The 22,076-nt window shown below is 34.4% G+C and overlaps 2 protein-coding genes across 6 annotated transcripts in view; both read right to left on the bottom strand.

Annotated features, from left to right (window-relative positions):
* The window catches only part of LOC123306815 (neurocalcin homolog), a 148,150-nt gene that overhangs the window by 84,120 nt on the left and 41,954 nt on the right, over window positions 1-22,076 (bottom strand). The gene's annotated exons all lie outside the window — the stretch shown is intronic.
* Window positions 1-22,076, bottom strand: part of LOC123306581 (neuronal calcium sensor 2) — a 134,170-nt gene that overhangs the window by 70,141 nt on the left and 41,953 nt on the right. The window contains exon 1 of one of the 4 annotated variants that reach the window (XM_044888679.1): window positions 8,088-8,106. The exons of the other annotated variants lie outside the window; for them this stretch is intronic. The gene's annotated coding sequence lies outside the window, so the exon portion shown is untranslated. Of the gene's footprint in view, window positions 1-8,087; window positions 8,107-22,076 lie in introns of those variants that run through there. 4 annotated transcript variants of the gene reach the window in all.

Genomic DNA, 22,076 nt, shown 5'->3' with positions numbered 1-22,076 from the left:
TAATTAAAGGATCGTTTATACAGGGTGAGTCTTTGACTCGTACAAATATTTCAACAGTAGATTCTTGAGGTCAAAAGAAACACTTTTTTCCTATACCATTTTTTCCAATTTGACCCCGATAAAAAGATAAAGCCATTTTAACTTTTCATAATGAGCTATATCACCCCCGGAGAAACAAAATTACCTCCAGAATAACTAGCTAAATCTGTGGATCTATCAAACAGAGTTGCATTTAGCCAAAGCACCCAATTTTCTCAATATCACAGATACTTTTTATTTTTGAACATGAAATTAAATATGTAAAATATTTTTATTATGCAAAACGTTCAAATATTCATTAGATAGCGTCTTAGTTTTAAGAATTGGGTTCTTTGAATTTTCGGTAATTTTATGGTACGTGATGGTAATATAATGAAAAAACTGAAACGCGTGGGTGATATCTTGTGTTCAAAAAAGATTGATCAAACAAATGAGAAACTATATTTCGGAATTCATTTCATTCGATGAAACCGTCTGTGAGATAAAACTAAAAATAACATTTTTTTATGGCTTTTCAACAGCCTGTATCTTCTAAACCGAACCGATTCTGAAAAATGGTAAAGTTTTTCTTTTGACCTCAAGAATCTACTGTTGAAATATTTGTACGAGTCAAAAACTCACCCTGTTTATCATAGTTTGATATTTGATATTTTGAATGATCAAAAACTGATTATTGCTTGAAAACAAATCAACGTATATCCGTCAATCGAGCGTTGATTCCCCGATCAAACTTTGTAAAACCGGACATAAGTGTGGATATAATGCAGCATCAAGTAACATGTATCAAATTATCAAGAAACAAAGAGCAAAAATATCACCTCATATGTTCATAATGAACAAACTGTTTTTTCTCTAAAAACCTTTTTCATAATGAGCTAAGCCACCACACCTGATACTGAAGTTATTTCTGACAGTCAGGCAATAATGTTTTCAAGCGATTCCTGAAATCATTTTCCTTCTAAAATAAGTAAACGATACTTTGTGAACATCACTAGTGTGAAATGATTTTTTTTTCAATAAATTAACTTAAGAACAATTCATTTTTTGATTATTTTTCGACTTCTCTAATAAAATATCACTTCCGATGAGACTTATACGATGAGAATCAAAAAACCATTTTGTTTGGATCTTAATTTTGTCCTTGCCGTTTCAGGAAATTTTCAAAATCGTACCCATCATCTTGCTTTATTATAAATTTAGCCTTGCGGCTTTCACACTCCTCTCCAGAGGAGATATCTCGTCAGAAGAAATTGTGTTTCTTTTTTATTTTCCCAGTATATTATGCTAAAGACAGGATAATTGTTAAATATCATTTATTTGTCAATGAAATTACACATGTTGAAATGTTTTCAATTCTGAAGTATGCTCAGAAAGGGTTGAAATAGTAAAACTCTAAGATATTATTTCACACAACTTTTTTTGAATGAAAATTGAATGTTTCGAATCGAAGATAGGAATCGACCATCAATTTCTACAAACAGGATGACAATTTAAAAACTTACCAGGCCAATTATGTCGCGACAAGGATGTTTTCAGAGAAAATGCCGGAACATATCAATTTCTATTCGTAAGGGATATTTTGAGCAGAATTGCAAGCCGAAATCTCCTCAACCCTGAGGTGTATGAGCTATCACCCCTAATTTCTCAATAGGGAATAGGTGGTGAGCTATACCTCATTTGAAAGATCACTTCACCCTCTACATGGATACTATGGTTTGCAAATTTTTATTGAGTCCTTGAAGTAGTTACAGGGGCTGGCAATTTGAAAACTTGCCAGTCCAATTATGTCTCGACAAGGATGTCAATTTTTATTCGGAGGGGGACATGTTTCTAGAAGAATTGTAAGCCAGAATCTCCTGAATCTTAGGTGTAGGGGTTGTCAGCCCTAAATTCCTAATAGGGAATAGAGGGTGAGCTATACATCAATTGAAAGAATTATGTAGGGGGACATATTGTCTTCCAATTGAAGTTTAGCTCACACTCTACTTTCTATGAAGAATTGAGGGGTGATAGCCCTTACACCTAGGTTTGAGGAAATTTCGGCTTACAATTTTGATCAAAATATGTCCCCTCCCTTTAAAAATTGACCTGTTTCGGCTTTTTCATTGAGAACATCCTTGTCGAAACATAATTGGCCTGGGAAGTTTTCAAATTGTCACCTCCTGTAACTACTTCAAGGAATCAATGAAAATTTGCAAACCATAGTATTCATGTAGAGGAACAAGTGATTATTCAATTGAGGTAAATCTCACCGCCTATTCCCTATTAGGAATTTAGGGGTGATAGCCCCTACACCTAGGGTTAGAAGATTTCGGATACAATTCTGCTCAAAATATGTCCCCCTACGAATAGAAATTGGCCTGTTCTGTTGTCGTGACATAATTGGACTGACAAGTTTTCAAATTGTCAAATGTCAAATTGTGAGTTCTAATTGAAAAATTTTACTATAGATATATTAATAAATCACCTTTTAGTGCCAGTTTATTCACATATCGTCCTAAAAACTCTTCAGGTTTGCTAGTTTCAGAAAAACGATGAATGCTTATGAATATGTCCAAAATATTCACAGGTGATCATTGAATTTAACAAACGATAGTTAATGAACACTTTATGTAGAAAATGAATATAGTGGCCCTTAGACTACAAGTTCAGTATCATTCATTTGGGTTGAACCAAAATGAGAAAAATGTCTATAAGAATTCGAACATTCTTCAGAAACATACACATAATCCGAACAGAAACTTGAGTGAATATTGCAAATGAATCTATCCTTCCACGAAAAAGCAAAGGCGATCAATCTCATTCATTGCCTGATCTTGATTTCAAGATAAAAGCCGTGTCGTAAAATACCTTGCTCCATCCCGTTTGCGTGTCTAAATAATATTTTTGAATTGTTTGAAAGTCAATACAGGGACGTTAGGCCATTCTGTTGGCTCTTACAGGTCCAAGAATTATGCGGAAAGAAAATTAGTTGATCGTGCGTAATAATGATAATATTTTGTCGCTCAACAATGAAAATTTACCTCATCTGTATACTCTGAATCTGACCATATTTTCCTTTACAAGGATATTGAAATTGGTTCAACTGAATTAAAAGGGGGACACCCAACATTTTTTCTAGTTGTTCAAGAAGACCAAAGATTATACAAGGAAATTTCTCCGGTAGAAGTAGAGAAATCATAATTCCTCCATAAACTCTGAAAACCGATTCCAATAATTCTTTCGCCATCAGAAATCTACATCCATCTGGAGTGACATAGGATATATTTTCTCACAGCATCGATAAGATTTCCGCCTGAAATAAAGACACTTCAATGAACAAGTTTCAGAACTTTCGAATGCCACATTCATTTTAGAATACAACTCTGCCAAAATCTTCGGGATACCATTATTTTAGCTGTAACTCATAAAAAGCATTTTTTGCGTCATGAATTGGTTTCAGAATAATGCTTCAGTATTGATATTATATATCACATAGGTGACACTTATGCTTCGCACACTGATGGCACTTGTGCTTCGTCTCACAGGTGACACTTCTAATTCAACTCGTGTTCGATGGTTTTCCTTCGATGGCAATTGGAAAAAATGAATTCGAGAAATTTCAAAATTCCACTTATTTCTTAGGCATTTTTCCGATATTTGGGGGTCGTTTAAGTGAGCAAGAGTTTACTACAGTTAATTTGGTCCTTCGTGACAAAAAATAGCCGGTCAGGAATTGCCGAAAAGACGTCGTGCGATCTCCTAACGATTTTTACCTTTCGCTGTCATCAGACCCTTATCCGTTTGGTATATAGAAGAATTAATTTGACAGTCTGCGATTTCACTCATTGAAATGTGGTCGCTGTGAGATATAGCCATTATGAAATATTCGGACGAAATACAAATCCAACTAGTCCTCACATAATTTTCACGGCGAGTACTTTTCGTCCTGATTCACTTTTCGTACTGATTTACTTTTCGTCCGGCTTTCGTTACTGAGCAATATATTAGATCCCGGGGCAATTGAATCAATTTTGCGAATGCAGAATTTGATAAAAACATAAGTGCCAGTGACAATAACTATTATTTGATAATGTCAAATTAATTCTTTACGAAATCGGCTAGATTTTAACAGTGAATTAGGTACGTGATCTTAATGTAGTTCAGGATATTGTATAGTGTTCAGTATAATCAAGAATGGATATTGATAGCGATATGGATAAAAGTAACACTTGACCAGAGCTCAGGGAATTGGCAATTACGTACACCTAGATGAGACCATAAAACGGGTAACTTATAACTTTCATGAAAGTATGCGAGGTCGACGAAAAAATGTAAAATGCACCTCAGCGAAAACTGTCTATTTCGAGGTCTATATTGTCTCACATGCTTGCTGTCCTCGGCGGCGCCTCGGCTATCAATTTGCAGGCTCGACTGTAATAGATAGTTTTTCGTACTTGGTACATAAGCAACTATTATTTCAATGGATGACTCTCGAAGCAGAATCAACCTGTCGGAGAAAATTTGAAAAATTATTTTTTCTACACGAAGCAACAATGTTTTTTTAGGATAATCTCCATATGGACTCACTGAAATCCACTTCTTCAGGCAACTTTTTTATATCTACTTTCATCCCATGATCTTCTTCTGTATTGTCTATTTCTGCTCATTTCAAAGATAAAGTACTGCCAAAGTCTGAAGTGTCAGAAAACGTAAAAAGAGATTGAATTTATAATTCCACAGCCGTAAGCGATCCGAATTGATTGTTTGGGATACAAGCCATAACTAATCCTGTGTTAGCAACACTGCTGATCGAATTAAAATCTCATTAAAACTGGAAGTGTATCGACGGCATCTCGAAAATAGTCAATCCCTTGAGATAAACTATGTTAATAATAGACGTGCGTTTCAACCACTTCCAATTTTAGAATCGAGTACCAAGTATAATTCAATTTGGCTGCCTGGCGAAGTTATAAAACATCGAGGTGATCAAAGATATAGTGTTTCAGTTCTCAATAAAGTATTCCTTGAGGTATCCTGTGACACTAAAATGGCATTCGCTAATGATACGATAAGGCAGCCTTCAATGACTTATTAGAAGGAAAATCTTGATGAAACAGCTATGTAGATTCTGTTCTCCTTTGTCATTAGAGAGGAAAGCTGCAAATGCTACTTACACATAGGTTCATTTATTCCAGAGCCTCTTTTTTAATTTCCTCCCTTTCGTGTTTCATCATCTCATTGGCTTCGAATTTCAAAGAACAAAATATTCAAACCGAGCGAGTTGCAGAAATGAGAAACTAATTGGGATGAAGCCTTGCGGTGAAATTTAATTCATTGTAACATAAAGGCAATATACATGCCGAGTTTCATTAGTGCAACTCATTAATAGTTTCAGGAATATGATTTCCTTAGGATATTACATCATATGCAATATACATATTATAATAATAGTCTAGTCAAACTGGGATATAAGGATGAAATACCTGAAAAAGGTTCTATTGTTTCGATGACGTTTATGACAATGTATAAAAAATCACTCGTACAGGATGTTTTCAAAGGTGAGGCTTTTTTTACGGAAGGTAGAACTCATCAAAATAAGTCGTTCAACCAAAAATTGTCTATATAGAATATCCAAGACGGCTGAGATACAACCCCTAAAAGTTCGACAAAATTTCATTGAATTGCAAGTACGGGACTGTAGAAGGTAACTCCGACTTCAGAAAAACGAAACAAAACATAAACTGATGGCTGAACAATGAATAGTTCAGTAGCAAGTTCATCGGATCAAAGGCATCAGGTCACTTGAGAGAATAATACTAAATTGTTGTATCGTGCAATTTAGGGAGAAAAAAAGTTTAGAAAATCGAGGCAGTTTCTTGAAAGTGCTTATGTCAGTTTTGTTGAAAAAGTGCTATGATGTTTCCACATTTCATCCCATTTTTACGACGATTGTAGTAATATTCAAACAAGAGCACTGTGATGCCCATTGTGAAAACATTCGTGAATAATTCTATTTTTTGAACTTGTGTACTAAGTCTCTTCTGTCAGTTGGTATCGAAATGAGCCATTTCATAAAATCGTGTAAGTTACTTAAAAATAATGACAACAATTCGGCAATGATAAGTTTCCATTTTCATTACCACGTAAATATCGAACGAGCCAATATCCTAAATGAAACCACATGGTCGAATCAGGAGATAAGTTTTTTCCCACTGCTTTGCAATAATTCAGCTAACAAACGGTCGAGGGTCGAATTAAGATCTATTTCAGTAATCATTTTTAATTTTTTCTTTCAACTTTGTCATTTTAAAAGTATTGTACAGGGCGGGCAAAATTGGTTGTCTACTGAGGGGATCTCGAGAACTATAGCAGCTACAAGAAAACGGATGACACATTCTCGAGCTCTTTTTTCAATACTAATCTGAATCCAAAAACAGAATCGGCCTTTCATTTTTAGATTTCGCGTTATAAACAAAATTGAGATTTTGACGACTCCGGAAAGTTCTCATATCTTTTTTGTCTTCGAAGTTACAGATCTGAAAGTTAAATCTTAGGCTCTTTCATAAGTAGAATCTATCGACAAAAGATTTTTTCCAATTCAAAAATAAAAGATTTAATATAAGTTTGCATTTAAAAAAAATGAAAGTTCACCTGATGAAGGGAAATAAAAAATTATTTTGAGCTCATCAGTGGATTCTACGTAAAAAAGTGCCTGTAGAAGATTCAAGTTTCAGGTTTGTAACTTCAAAGACAAAAAAGTTATGAGCAGTTTACGAAATTGCCAAACTCAAAAACGAAGTATCGTAGAAGGCTGTTGTTACCACCATTCTGTTTCTCCGTTTCTGTGTCATCCGTTTTCTTCTAGCTGCTATAGTTCTCGAGATCCTCTCAGTAGACAACGAATTTTACTCACACTGTATATGAGATTTTTGGTGCAACGCTTCATTTTGACCAGTCATTCCTTGTGTTGGAAAAAAAACCACCTTCAAATACACTCTTTATAAAGATTTCAGGGTACTGAATTCTGCGTAGAGCATTGAATTCTGCGTAGAGCATTGAATTCTGCGTCGAATCAGAGTTCGCCAGTATTATAACACGTTTCTATTCCACAGGACCTCAAAGTTGGACCATTTAATGAGATCAACCAAGGTTTTCGAATTCTTCATTTTCAATAGTACCTACCACTATTTTGCAGTGGTAAATGCTGGTGCTTTTTCCTTTTACTGCCTCTTCAGATTTATCATTTTCACTCCCATAGTCGAAGTCACTTTAGTTTCACTGATAATTTTATATTTTTACAAAAACTCTCTATTGCTTGTTAGTATAATAGTATTCTGAGTCAGAATCAGAGCCAAATGGCTCAGCAGATGTTCTGTTTACTGAAGAGTCAAGGTCACTTATGGTAAAATAAGACCTACTACTTTGTGATAATCAAGAGTAGGTTTAGAAAGAAGTTGCAATTCAACTCAAAGCTTATTGGAAGGGTGATGACGTAGAGTCGTAGAAGGTGGCAAAGTCAAGTTCAATTTCTTGAGTCAAGACAAGATTTAATAGGTCAAAAAATGGTCAAGACAAGTTTATTTCCATACATCTTTCGATTGCTATTATAATATTTCTGACTGAAAGAGGCTTGGTCAGCAACCTAGCGATAGGGAATTCGCCTATGTCAGTCCCTGTCGTGGTTTTCGAACCATCTATAGGTATACCATTTAATAGGTAGTGTTTTTTTTATGGTTCAGAGGGGTGTGGGTTGTGTTACCTGTACCAATCTTCTTTTCTACTTAGCACCGTAGTTAAAGTTTTCTCGATTCATGTTTTCTTCATCGAGCAATCATTCACTATACGATGACCTTGAAGTATGAAGTGAAATTAATATAAAAAACTCCGAAGGACACTGGATGAGTTTTTTTCATAGTTTATAGTAAATTAAGCGGTTGAACTTCGATAAGGAATCGTTAATCTAACGCCATGTCTCCAAAAGATGGCGGATCGTTGATGTAATAATTATAACATCGAAATGCGTCTCAAGCAGAATTTAGAGGAGTTAGATTCAATACTATACTCACAGATTTCACTCGTAAATGCTCCACCAGATTGAAATATAACAGACGCATCATTCAAACACAAATAAATATATAAACCAGACCCGATAATTTATTGATATCCTATACTTCATTCAACTTTATTTTAGCAGTCGGTTGGCCATGGAAATTTGACACATTTCACTCTGTATAGTACGAAAATGTGGGGTTATGAAGCTTGTCAAAACATTTTTGGGTTTTAAATCAACGCTGTTGCCCGTTCTACGTAAAAGTTTCTGTTATTACGTATTTTATCACAACGTCGAATCTCTTCGGAAAATATCTGACGAACATAATTGAAGTTTATACAAACTGATTGAAGGCATACCAAATCCAGTTATTTGCATGGAAAATACAAGAGATCAGTATAATATCATAATATGCACTAGCTTGAGGAGAGTTAATGTTCGCTATCTTCTTTATCTTACATCATTTGTAGATTTCAAAAATATTAACCCAAAGATGAAATCTACTCTGTAATCTGTGGATGAAATGCATATGATGCAGTGGTTGGCAATGGGTATCTCCCGAAGGAATTAACAGATAATTACAAGAATGTTAAATTTTTCAACAAAAATCATCTTGCATCAATATAAGTAAAAGGAATTGAAGGAAGTTTCAAGTTAAGATGCAACTTCACCGTTGAACACAAATTTCACATGAATAAACAGTAACAGGGCAACTTGCGCGTATTTGTGGCTATTCATCTTAATACATTGATGTAATTATAATAATTAGGTATTTATTAGTACCTTAAGACATTTACATTGTATAGGACAAGTCAAATGAAAAACAGAAAAATCCATTTTAGGGAACTCATTCTCCGATGACATTTATCGAAAATCCTGTAGTAAACTTTTCGCATTAATTCACTCAAACATAAAATTCTCAAATGCCACCACTTTTTTGGGTCTCCCAATAAAAGGAAATTCTTTGTTACCCTCTTCATTCACAATCTTTCTTATTGTGGAAATATTCAGCTGAAATATAAGTCTTTTAGATTCAGATGAAACATTATATAAATTCTCTTACCTTGAATATGTTCGCTACCGTCTGACGTATTGTGGATTTTAGAATATCAGGGTATAACTGTTTAGATGAGCGGACCTGAATTCTAAATAGCACTTCCTGAAACCCTGCCTCTTTTTTCAATCACTTTCGGCATTTTCGAATTTTCGTAATAAAAATTGATATTAGTTGTGGCAACGGCGTTATGACATTACATAGACTTATAAATAACATTATAAGTCTATGTGACATTAACGACATTTCATGAGTACCAACCTAACTTCGTTCTAGTTACAAAAACTTGAGAAAATTATTTCATGGCCAACCGACTGCTAAAATAAATTTGAATGAAGTATACACATATAGGAGAATATGTAATTTCTAACTGTCATCAGTAACCTCTTTAGAGTGTAAATTATCAGAAAACTGATGCAAATTATGTATCTACGTGTACAACTCATTCACATACGTAGCTACCAAATATTCAATTTTTATTTATAATCAGAACCTGTTCAATGTGGTCATCAGCTATGCTGAATATGTCATACTATGTAAGGAAATCATGTGTGACATATATCTACGATTTTCAAATTATATTTTCGAATACCTTGCATCCTCGTGGCTGTTTGCATCATTTCAGTGAACAATAAATATAAATTCTCAACCAGTTTAGTTTAGTGCAAACGACGGCCTTCAGGATTATAATCCACGTTCAGAAATAAGCATGGCTGTTCTTCCTGAAAATAGATCTTATATCTCACCGATATACACCATCGATATACAGGGCCATTCTTTAAGTTTGCGTTCAAGCCTGTTTTGAATTATAAATAGCCCTTTTTGTAAATTCATCCATTAATTAAAATTCCTTTACAGATCCCTTCCACCTCTGATCCACTGATGAGATTAGCCTGAGGCATTTCTGTAACGAACAAATGCCTTGATCAAAACTTTGCGCATCAATTTCTGTTTATTCCTTGGATCTCAATCAACGTTAATGAAATGATTTATGTTTTTTACACGAAGGGAGGCAACCATAACTGTGACATTGTTATGTGTTATTTATTGAATATCCCGATCATTGTAAAGTGTAAGCATATGGTTGATAGGTCGTTATTCATTTGTTTTTAAGAATAGAATTATAATTCATTGAAAAAACTATGGGTTTCAATTAGCAGTAAGGTGGATTTTGACAAATATTCAAATCTAAATTCGGCATGATTTTCACCCTTCGGGTGATTTATTATTGAATTAATGTTTCATCACAGAACGCCTCAACACCCCCATTGAGCTAGCAGAACCATTTTGGAATTTTGGATTTTTTTTTGCGGCCATAATTTTAGGCTAATTTATTACCCCAATTAAAAATTTGCTGCCCAATTCCTCCTAGAAGCTAATAAAACATTTAGCAGAAATATGACAATACCATAATTTTAGGCTCATTTTAGGCTCTCATTTGAACCTACTGCGGATTTCCCTGGAATGGGTTTTAAAAAAAAAAACAAGGTTCTGCTAGCTTTACCGTCAAGCTGTCTTTTCTCTTTTTCAATCACTTTCGGCATTTTTGTAATATTAATTGATATATTAGTTGTGGCAACGGCGTTATGACATTAACGACATTTCATGAGTGCCAACCTAACTCCGTTCTAGTTACAAAAGCTTGATAAAATTATTTCATGGTCAACCGAGTGCTAAAATACAAGTGAATGGAGTATACACTTAATTCCTAATTGGAAGGTTTCTTCTTGGTACATGAAAAGGTCCATTTCTTTTCTATTGTTGCACCCACAAAAGACGAATTCAAACGCTGAAATTACTTATCACTGAATATATAGTTGGTTAGCTGCGAATAATAATTCTAAAACCGTGTGTTTGTCGGAGTATACAGAGTATATACTCAAGTAATATCTGAAATTCACAATACACTATACATATATATCGAGCAATATATCTCTGGTTGAAAGAAATACGCGACTCGATAGGTTAATACATTATCTAAGACATCTAACATTGAATCGAAGTAGGATAAATGTTGCAATTCAAAACCCAACTGTATCATTATACCTTATATTCGGATGAGACGAAGGAGACATCATTACCACGAATGGACGGTAGAGTCGATAAACATTAGTCACAAGTCGATACAAGATAGGACTGGTGGTAGATTAAATAGCCATTTTCAGATTATTTTTATGGTTGTAGAGAACTTGCGAGACAGAAAGTGAAATACTATTATTGAATGCCGTAATTACTATTCCATTGAATTTGTACGATATTTTTTCCTGGCAGCCAAGTAGAGTCGGGCTAGTTCATCACCTGGATGGGTGACCGCCCTGATTATGAATTTGAACAAGCGCGCAAAATCTTCACTTCTATACTATCCCCACAATTTTATTGGAAATCATAAGCTTTTGGGATCCATTAAGAAGGAGAAATTATTACATCCTCATATATTTTTACAGATAACGGTTTAGGACACCGTTTTTGATATCAAAAATCTGAGAAAAATGAAGTATCATCTATCTTCCACTGTTCAAGTCAATAAATAAAAGGGCAATATAATTCAGGTGAAAAACTTTTTTACATTTGCTCATCAACTCATTTTTGAGCAATTTTTCATAGAAAAACATTTTGCCCAAATGATCTCAAAAGATTCGTTGTTCGGATGTTAGGTAACGGACTTGTGCCCGTTTTCACCAACAATCCCTTAATTTTAAGGACATCTCAGCGTATTTAAAATACGATACAATTAGCTACAATTTTGTTTTCACCAACTTTTACAGTAATCGGGCTTAAGCCCCAAAGATTATAGAGTTAACTCTATAATATTTGCAACAGCGGAGAATTCTCTAGGGAATTTACTCGTGAATTCATGCGCAGTGAATTCCCTGCAGTTACATAAGTACTTTCGGTAGAATTCACTGTTTCATACAAAATAATCTCTGCCGTGTTCTTGCCAGAATTTTGTAGAGAATTCTCGGCTGTGGAAAGCGGGCTTTAGGGTGAACTTATGGAGAGTAGAGAGAAGGAGAACGATCGCTGCTTTGAGACCACAGATTTTTTGTCCCCTAAAGTATGTACCAATAGGGTAGTTCATGCTTTCGCCAACAGGCGCGCTGGCCATCACGAGAGTGCGGAATTTTGATTTACACAAATTAAATTGTAGTAGGCTCGTTGGCTGAGTGAACTGTTTCCCTGGTGACAGATGATAGGAATATTATTATTTTCGATTTTTGATAAGAGAATAACATATGACTATGGTGAAATGTTGAAGCGTGCGCTATTAGAGTGTTTTGGCATCGGAAAGAAAAGGAGAAGAGATAAAATTTCCGAGAGCATTTTTGAGGGAAAATTGAAAAAAACCTTATCTCAAGAATCGACTCCGAATCAATTTGAGTGTCAAGAGCACTTTTGCGATGAAGATATCAAAAAGATGATGGATTCATTATAAACGAAATCGAAATTGTCATCCCTCGTTAGAAGTTGACTCTTCTGAATAAGAATATCTAACCAATTCTTGAAGAATTTTGTTGGCATAACATAATATATGGTTTATATCGGTTCTCAGCTGAGTATTGGCAACAGAATCTACTCTAATACCTAAGTGATAAATCTGAGACTGCTACTTTTTGTTGTCTTGATGTGTACTACGCCTCACTTCGGATTTATATAATTTTGAAGATTACGGTAAACCAACTAACATAGCTGCTTTCAATAAACAATGATAAACAAAAGTATGTACAATTTTTTTGATCAGTGATTTCTTTTGAATTTCATTGATTTCGTCTTGCATTTTATTGCATATAATTCAGAGAACTCATATTTAATATAGATTTGAAGAAAGGTATTTAAAAAATCATCAGAAAAACCACGATGACACATAACCTAAAATAAAATGAAGGCTGTTCATTTCAAATTGACGCTTGAATCCCCACCCCTTATCGATACCCGCTGCAATCGCAGCGACACCTATCCTACATTTCCCGTTTTCGGGGACACATTTTTAGTACGTCGATCGTTCCAGAAAATTTATTTTTCTATTTTTCATTTGTCCTGTACATTGTAAATGCCTTAAGGGATGAATAAATATATAATTATTATATCAAAGTATCAAAAACAAACAGCCATAAATACGAGCCCGTTTTCCTGTTAATTGTTAATTCATGTGAAATTTTTGTTCAAAAATGAAGTTCCTCTTGCTGAAACTTCCCTTAATTCTTTTGACTTCCATTGATGCAAGATGATTTTTTTGTGGAAGAATTAAACATTCTTGTAATGATCCGTTATTACGGAATTAAATGAAAGAGTACCTAGAGTTGAGTGGACGTATATGGTGAGTTTTTGACTTGTCGAATACTTGATCAAAAGATTCCTGAAGTGAAGAGAATTTTTTTTCTTTTACCATTCGGCTCTATTGAAAAGAAATGGAATTTGAGATGGTAATGGATTGTAAAGCAAAATTTTCAGTTAGGAAATTCAGGTCGGTATTGAAAATAAACACTGAACCAATCACTCATAAGACACTAAACTAAAATATTATGAATTTCATACCGTTCTTTATGTTCTTGATTCAATCAGACATATCTATTGGGAAAATTTTTTTTATCAATTTTCTAAACTGATATTTTCTATCAATTTGAGTTGGTTGAAACTAGAGAAATTGTTGAGGATCTTTTGTGTCCAGATATTAAGCTGCATCTGGACTTTCAAGGCCTGTTCTTGAATGGACTGTAGTCCATAAAATCAACATTCGGAAAATATTCATTACCATCTACGGTTCATTGATACCTACTTGAAATCAAATATTGAAGTTTTATCCATTTTATCACATTGAACATCTAGTACTTATTGAACCATGGACAACATTGATATATTTTCTGAATTTCCATTTCAAATTTCCTAAGGGTAATTTTGAATTATATTGCTCGAAATAAATATAAACTGCCATTATATTCATACATTTGAGTTGACAATGAATAGTTTTCAGAGAATATGAGCAGAAGTTTTCAAAATATATTGCCGTTTTCGGAAATACAGGAATACAGGACCATTTAATTCTGAAAACCATTTTTTTTTATGAACGGTTTTTCCGTTTTAACTTGCGTATTTTCGATTGTTTTTCGGATTAGTGTTTGCAGCATTAATCTCGAAAATCCATTCTTTTCACACGGTCAATTATGTGCAACGTGTTTCTATGTTGACAAACTGTTAATTTTATTTGTTTATATATACAACAGACGAAACAACAAATGAAAACAAAGACGCAATGCCATGAAAAAGTTTATGTTCGCTTTAAATGAAAAATGTACATAATATTATAGGTATAAATATGTACTCAATCGATTATTTCGATAAAGTTTGAAACACATATTTTTCCACTTTTCACAGAGGACCATGTGAAAAAAAAATCTCGTAGCCATAAGCTTCAGCTCAATGAAACCATATAAATATGTCGTCAGGTTTTTATTCAATGTTTGTCAATAATATTGTTTTTACCCCATGGCTTCTTTATTTGCGATATTTCCAGTTTTCATTCCACACGATATATTTATTGAAAAGAATACCTGTCCCACTTTTTATGTTATTTATAATCTGCAGAATCATGTTCGAATTATAAATTGCAAAATGTAACGATTCCAATTTGTAATTTGGTTACATCCGATGCCAAATGCGATATTATACTCAAGTAGGCATCAAATTGAAGACGCATTTATTATAATAATGAACAGTGATTAATATTTCTGCTTTGACTTAGGACAACATAAATTCTAGAAACTTTAAGTGTTCAAAAAAAGATTTTTTCCATAGGGGAGGATTAGTTTATGTTATTCCGTACTACATTTTTTTTAGAGTGCAATATCACAAGTGATATTGGTGGTATGGTGCAGACTGGTGCATCTGTATATTCTTCAATCTACAGTAAATACATACTTATAAAATACACAATCAATTTGGTTGGAATGGCACAGATTGGACAAGCATTTTCTTGAGTGAAGATTTGCTAGACAGGCTTGAGAATACCCAATTAATTAGCTCAGACCTAGTAAAATATTCCGTTCCATATAAGCAGAAATTAATGAATCACTTTTTCACTTTCCTTCAGTTGCTTAATTTGGAGTACCTAATATTCGTAATTAATATGAGAAAAAGTTGAGTCTGCATATAGCAGAGACCAGCAATATTGCGTAAAATGTGTTGTACAAATTGTGTAGGACTCCAAACAGTTTGTACAACTGAATGACTGAATGTTCTTCGTTATACAGAAGTGAGAAAACGATCGAGTCTAACGATTTTCAAACGAATCTCAAACCACTCAAGGTAGAAATTTCAATTGGGGATCTAAAACTAAAGATCACTCAACAAAGCAATCCGCAGAACTTAATCGCCGTGTAAACTGTCTGCGAGTCGAATAAATGAGATCAATCAACAGATGTCAAACTTTGATCGCTGAATCGGGAATTGCGAAATGACAGCGCTAATTGGATAATCCAGCTTATGGTTCATATTAGCGGATTAGAGTTGTAGATGGAGGATGTTTGCATTAACTCTGTTAGTGTCTTGGCAATCCTGCTCATTCTGGAGCCTAGCTTGGAACCTTATTCATTCAGGACTAGGAATGGATATGAGGACGATTGAAATGTTTATGGGTGCTATCTGAAACTAACAGTTTAAGCACTGTTTGTTGAGGCATCAGAAGATACGCAACTCATAACGCCTTATTTAACAACGTACATTATATTATTCCCGTATATTTGCTCCCTCATACATAGTTGAATCATCGAGTTTTGGAAAGTATATACCTGTATCGAACTCAGAATAGAATAGAATAATAAGTAATTATGGGCCATATCCAATTGTTTTGACTCACTCATTTTTTTTATAAGACTTTCACTTTCTATGTCATTTCATAAGTTGCTGAATCTACTTTACAGTATGCGCCATTCAGCGTAACAGTCGTTCATATACAGGGTGTTTCATGAGTCGTTGGCCATAGCCTAATAATATAATAAACTTGCTGTATCATAAGGCTATTACTTCCGGAGATAAGGGGTGATTCATAAATATAAATAAGTAATTATGGCCATATCCAATTGTTTTGACTCACTAATTTTTTTTATAAGACTTTCACTTTCTATGTCATTTCATAAGTTGCTGAATCTACTTTACAGTATGCGCCATTCAGCGTAACAGTTGTTCATATACAGGGTGTTTCATGAGTCGTTGGCCATAGCCTAATAATATAATAAACTTGCTGTATCATAAGGCTATTACTTCCGGAGATAAGGGGTGATTCATAAATATTGGCCTAAATTTGCGATAGCCACAACTCTGGAATTCAAGGTCCGATGTGGATAAAATTTTATGTCTTTGTTCATTTCAGAAAGCTCTTTCAAACGGCTCATGAATTATTATGAATATTTTCAGGGCAGTACTCAGAGTATCATGATTTTTTTTCAAGCCCCAAAATCTATATTTTTTATATACCTTACAGAATTCTTGTTATTGCCATGAAAGGCATAAACTATTCTAAGAAATTCAATTTTCACTTTGCATGGCACACTTGTCACAAGGGAATAGGAACCGGACGAATTAATGTTTTATGTAATTTTTTCGAAATGCGGTGTTGTTTTTATTCCTTTGGTGATAATATTTATTCTCTTCATTCATTCATTCTCTCTTTCATTTTAAACCCTCAGCACACACTAAGCATTCTCAAAAAAGTTATTATAAAAGTAGGCAAATTCGAGCTGTGAATTCTTTTAAAATTACATATTGAATTTAGATACAAATGATGTAAACCCTCTTGGAAAATGTTATCCGTAAATGTATTTGCTTCATAACGCACCTAAGCATTCGAATTTATTCTTCCGAGAAACCTTACCCTTTTTATTTCCTTTCATAAAACAACAATGAAAATGTACTATCATAGGAGATGTTCGAAATGGAGTTCTTCCATTTGGAATTCAAATGTAGATTTTGCAGCGACATGGTGTTGAGAGTTCGAAATAAAAAGTTAATGCAGTAATTGCCATTTTTGAAGGGGATTTTGAGATTTTCGTCCAATAAATCCTTTTTTCTCAGTTGATAGTTGTTTTCTCTCAATTTTGAAGATTGGTTTTCGAAACTGGATTAAAGTTTGTTGATTATTATCAATTTTAGGTCAATAAATGTCATGAAGTATTAGTATTAAAAAAAAAAATTTCGAGTATGTTCTGAATCAATTATTCTTATTCTGAAATAAGAGCAATATTTTTTGAATCCGAACTTCTTGGCTCTTTACACGATCATAAAAAAGGAAATTGATTTATGGTAGCCACAACCATGATATCTTACCTTCTCCATTATATACAATGGCTAAAATTGCAACACTGATGATAAGAAAACTTGTCCAAGTTGAACTGGAAATCAGAAATGATTTTCTGAATGAATTTTGTGTGAATGATATCGAAATTCATATGTATATCCACTCTAGATGAAAAAAGATTTGTTTTTTGTGTAAATCTTTTCATTTTGAGGTTGAAAGTATATCCAGGTTATTTAATTAACCTCCTATTCTTCATAAATGATTTGAAATGAACAAAACCTTCATTTTGCTATAAGGACGAGATACATATGTCCTTAAACATTGACTGAAAGCTCATTTCATCGTGGAAAATAGTAAAAACTGACATCTTCACAAAAAATTCGTAATCGAAGATTTGCTCGAAGGATACAAATCATGAAAACTTCACTAAGCTTTCCCCATTATCACGAGATTGATAAAGATATTTTCAACAGATAAAGATATATTTTTTATGAAAGATCTCATTGAAACCCCAAAATATTCTCCGTTTCTGGATGTAAACAAACAAAAGTGCATTAACTTTTTATTTACAAAAATTGACACCAGGGGGCGTATCGCTTGTTTTGAATTCCCAATCTCGGCACATTTACTAACGCTAAAACTCTTTTTATTTCAATTCGTTTTTGCTAGCCGCCATTTGATTCGGCTGATTGTACTAAGATTGGTCTCTATATGACAAAAATTGTTTGGTTTTAATATTGTAGCTTTTATGTAAGTGTTGGCCATTTATAATCTATGATCCTATGGGACTAATGTATATTCTTTGTAGCTTTGTGACTTGAAAATAAGATTATATTGAAAGTCTCGAAACTACATACAGTAGTCTTTAACATCTAATAAAGATTGTGGGACATAGGTCTTTTTCTCTTCGTTCAATATCACAGTTTACCAGTGCAATTTTTGTTGTTGTTTATTCAGAGCTTAGAGTAGCTCTAGAAAGTATGTTGTTTCAGGATTATTTTGGGAAAACCAGAGTATTGTACAAAAACGAAAATATTGGACTTTTATCCACTAACATAGACATATAGAATATGATAAAAAGGTAATATTAAAATCACAGTATATTTTTCAATTTTATTATCTAGCTATAGATTTCAACCAGGAAATAGCCAGGGAATAAATTTCTGAAACATATAGGGTGTTTTAAATATTTTCATTTATCCAACGAACATACCAATGTAGAACTTTATCAAACTTACAGTATATAATTATTTGGGTTAATTTTTTCAATAATAAATTACTGTCCAGTCTCGAACACTACTTGAGACTCGACTTGAGATAATTCAAGGATATTTCGTAAATAATGAAACTTTTCTTTCTGGCTCCTGCGCTCTCAGTTTCCGAAGATGATTTTATAAAAGCCGCAAAAACTGGCTAACAGGATATCGTTCGGGAATTTTCGATTAACTCTCCATGACGGCGCATCTATAGTTGGCGGTGGCAGTTTCATAATAAACTCCGACAAAGGATTTTTTCACGTCGACAAGGATAAAGGATAACAAGCACGAGTCCGATCGCCGTCTTTCCGTTCGTTCGACATAAATCCCGTTGCCCTCGGCAAAGGCATAGTTGAACGAAATCGTTCATCTCGTTCAGCGAACCGAAATACCCCCCGACAATTCACTCCACCCAATTCTATTCTCCGTAGAAAACTATCTCTATCGCCGGCTTTCATAATACCTCCATTCCACAAATTTGAAATTTTTCTTATAGTTTTGTACCGAAATGTACCTCGAAAAAGAATTTCATACATCAAGTTTAAATGAAGGAAACAGTTTGGGGGCTTTTGGACAACACCCTCACATTTGAAATCGAAAATGTTCTTTGGTACCGAAATATACCAGAAAAAAGATTTGGTACCCATTCATTCAGAGCTTTTATTTATCAACAGGATGTTTCAGGATTGGTTGGCTCTAGACTAGTGGTAAATGCAGCACATCTAGGCCTTTCAGGAAAAAGAGATGATAATGAAATTGAAAAACAGGAAAGCGCCGGGAGGAGATAGGATAACGAATTATATGTTGAAGAAATTGCCTAGAAAAGGAATAGCAGCCTTGACGAATATTACAAACGGAGTGATGAGGACCGAATACTACCCAAAGAGATGGAAAACTGCACAAATGATAGTTTTCAACAAGCCTTTAAAGAAACGGAAATTTCCTCAAAATAATAGACCAATCAGCCTACTATCAGCACTAGGCAAAATCGTCGAGAGGGTTATCGCTAAAAGGCTGAATGAGGAAACAGAAATGTTGAAGATAATTCCACCCGAACAATTTGGATTTCGACGAGAACATTCGACTGAACTCCAATTGCTACGGCTCATAGAATACGTCACCGAAGGAATGCAGACCAAACAGGGCACAGGATTAGTTCTGATGGATATCGAGAGAGCTTTTGATAGAGTATGGCACGAAGGCCTAATCTACAAGATGAAAAAAGCAGGATATTCGACCAAGCTATGCAAGATTATAAGGAACTATCTGAGGAATAGAAACTTTTATGTGAAGAAAGATGGAGCAACCTCTCAAACCAGACAATTGGAAGCGGGAGTGCCTCAAGGATCGGTACTTGGACCTCTGCTTTACGTAATATACGTTTATGGTATCCCGAAGAATGCTAGAAATATGCTCACCTTGTACGCAGATGACACGGGAATAGCGTTCAGACATCGACGCCCAGAGATCATACACCGGAGACTGCAGGAAGCCATAGATGAATTACTCAAATGGTGCATCAAATGGAAAATCCAAATCAATGGAAGAAAGACTCAAGCAATATTACTGCAAAAGAGAAGATTGAGGATGGAAGAAAACCTTGAAGTTGATGGAGAAGAGGTTGAATGAAAAAATGAAGCAACATACCTAGGAGTGAAGCTTGACAGAGGACTTACATGGAAAAACCACATCAAATGTGCAGTTAATAAAACAGAAGCCGCAATGAGTAGACTTTATCCACTCATAGGCAGAATAAGTCATATGAATAAGAACATCAAGTTGACGATGATTAAAACTATCGCGCGACCACAACTCACTTATGGATCGGCGGCATTAGGCTTCGCAGCCAAGACCCACATCAAGAGAATACAGGCCACTGAGAATAAACTCCTTAGAATGGCGATGGATGTACCCTGGTTTATTAGGAACAAACAAATCTACAAGGACTTGGAATGGGAACCAGTTACAGAATTTATGAAGAGAAAGGCGGAAAGGATATTCGACAAAGCCTCGGACAAAGCCAAACAACATCAAAATGAGGAACTACGAAGATTGGTCGACTACGATCCAACGGAAGAAGCTAGAAGGTCAAGAACCTACCACCGAAGACCGAGAGATCAGTTAAGGATTTAAATGTAACCAAAGAAGAACTTAACCTATAAAAGCTATAGGCAGCATACAACTATCAACACGACTATGATCGTGTGAGAGTCCAGAAACCATAAGAGTCAACTGGTTAATAGGCAAAATGCCCGGAACTTATGAAGAAGCAGTTAAGGGTTTTTAGTGGGTCTCGAGCTCAGAGAGTGAGAATCCCCACACTGTTCCCCCTCAGGAGAGGGTGTGTTCGTCTGTCTTGCAGATTTTCCCCCTGCTACACAAAAAAAACTTTCAGGAAAGTTGCTTCTTTTGTACTTTAGGCCATTAGTTTCGGAGATACAGGGTGATATATGAATTTTGGCCTTAATTTTCGATATCTATGAATGAGTGGTCCGATTTTAATGAATTTTGTTGGCTAATTGTATTTCAATAACCCTTCAAGATGGCAAATGCAATTTCAATATGATCAGGACAGTCCTCAGATTATTGAGATTTATCCGAGTCTTTCAAGTAACAAAATCTATATTTTGTAAAACAAATTCAATTTTCACTTCGCATGGCACACTTGTTACAAGAGACCCGAACGAACGAAATCATAATGTTAATTTCTTAGAATACGGACCTGTTTTCAATAATTTAGTTATAGTTTTCATTGCCACCTGGATAGCAAAAGCCCCCCTTCAATTATTTTTCATTCTGAGACATCAACACACCAAGTGTTTAATAACATCGCCTAAAAATATATTATATATAATATGTATTATTGAACTATGAATTCTTTCGAAATAATCAAATATTAGATAGAACGCCGAGTAAGAAGGTACGATCTAGGAAAATGTATTATTTCGTGAATGTGTTTGCTCTGCAATCGGATATACACTAATATAACACCAGAAATAAATTCCACAGAAGAAAAAATTTTTTGAGATTGAAAAAATCTCATAATGGTCCCGAGTATTGCGCAATATCACTTTTCAATAGACTTCCCCTTACACTAAGAAACCAGCCAATAAAAGATTTCAAGAAACAGATGAGAGATATATTAGTCAGTAATGTATTTTATTCGATTGATGAGTTCATTTCATTTTGGAAAACCTGAGTCAGTTGCTGTCCTTGTGTCTTGTGTCTTTCTTTTGTCTCTGCTCTATGTGGATGTGGTAGTTTGTTGGCTTATTTCGGATGGTGTGCATATTGTTTTGTATTGTTCCAACTGTGAACGTTATTTTATTTATACACCATGACTAGGGTGAATATTTTTTATTTATTTTTATTATTTATTCATTTTAACCTGTAAATATTTTTTTATAT

The sequence above is a fragment of the Coccinella septempunctata genome, chromosome 1 (assembly GCF_907165205.1).
Source record: "Coccinella septempunctata chromosome 1, icCocSept1.1, whole genome shotgun sequence".
Classification (NCBI taxonomy): Eukaryota; Metazoa; Arthropoda; class Insecta; order Coleoptera; family Coccinellidae; genus Coccinella; species Coccinella septempunctata.
This window is presented reverse-complemented; position numbering and strand designations above follow the sequence as displayed.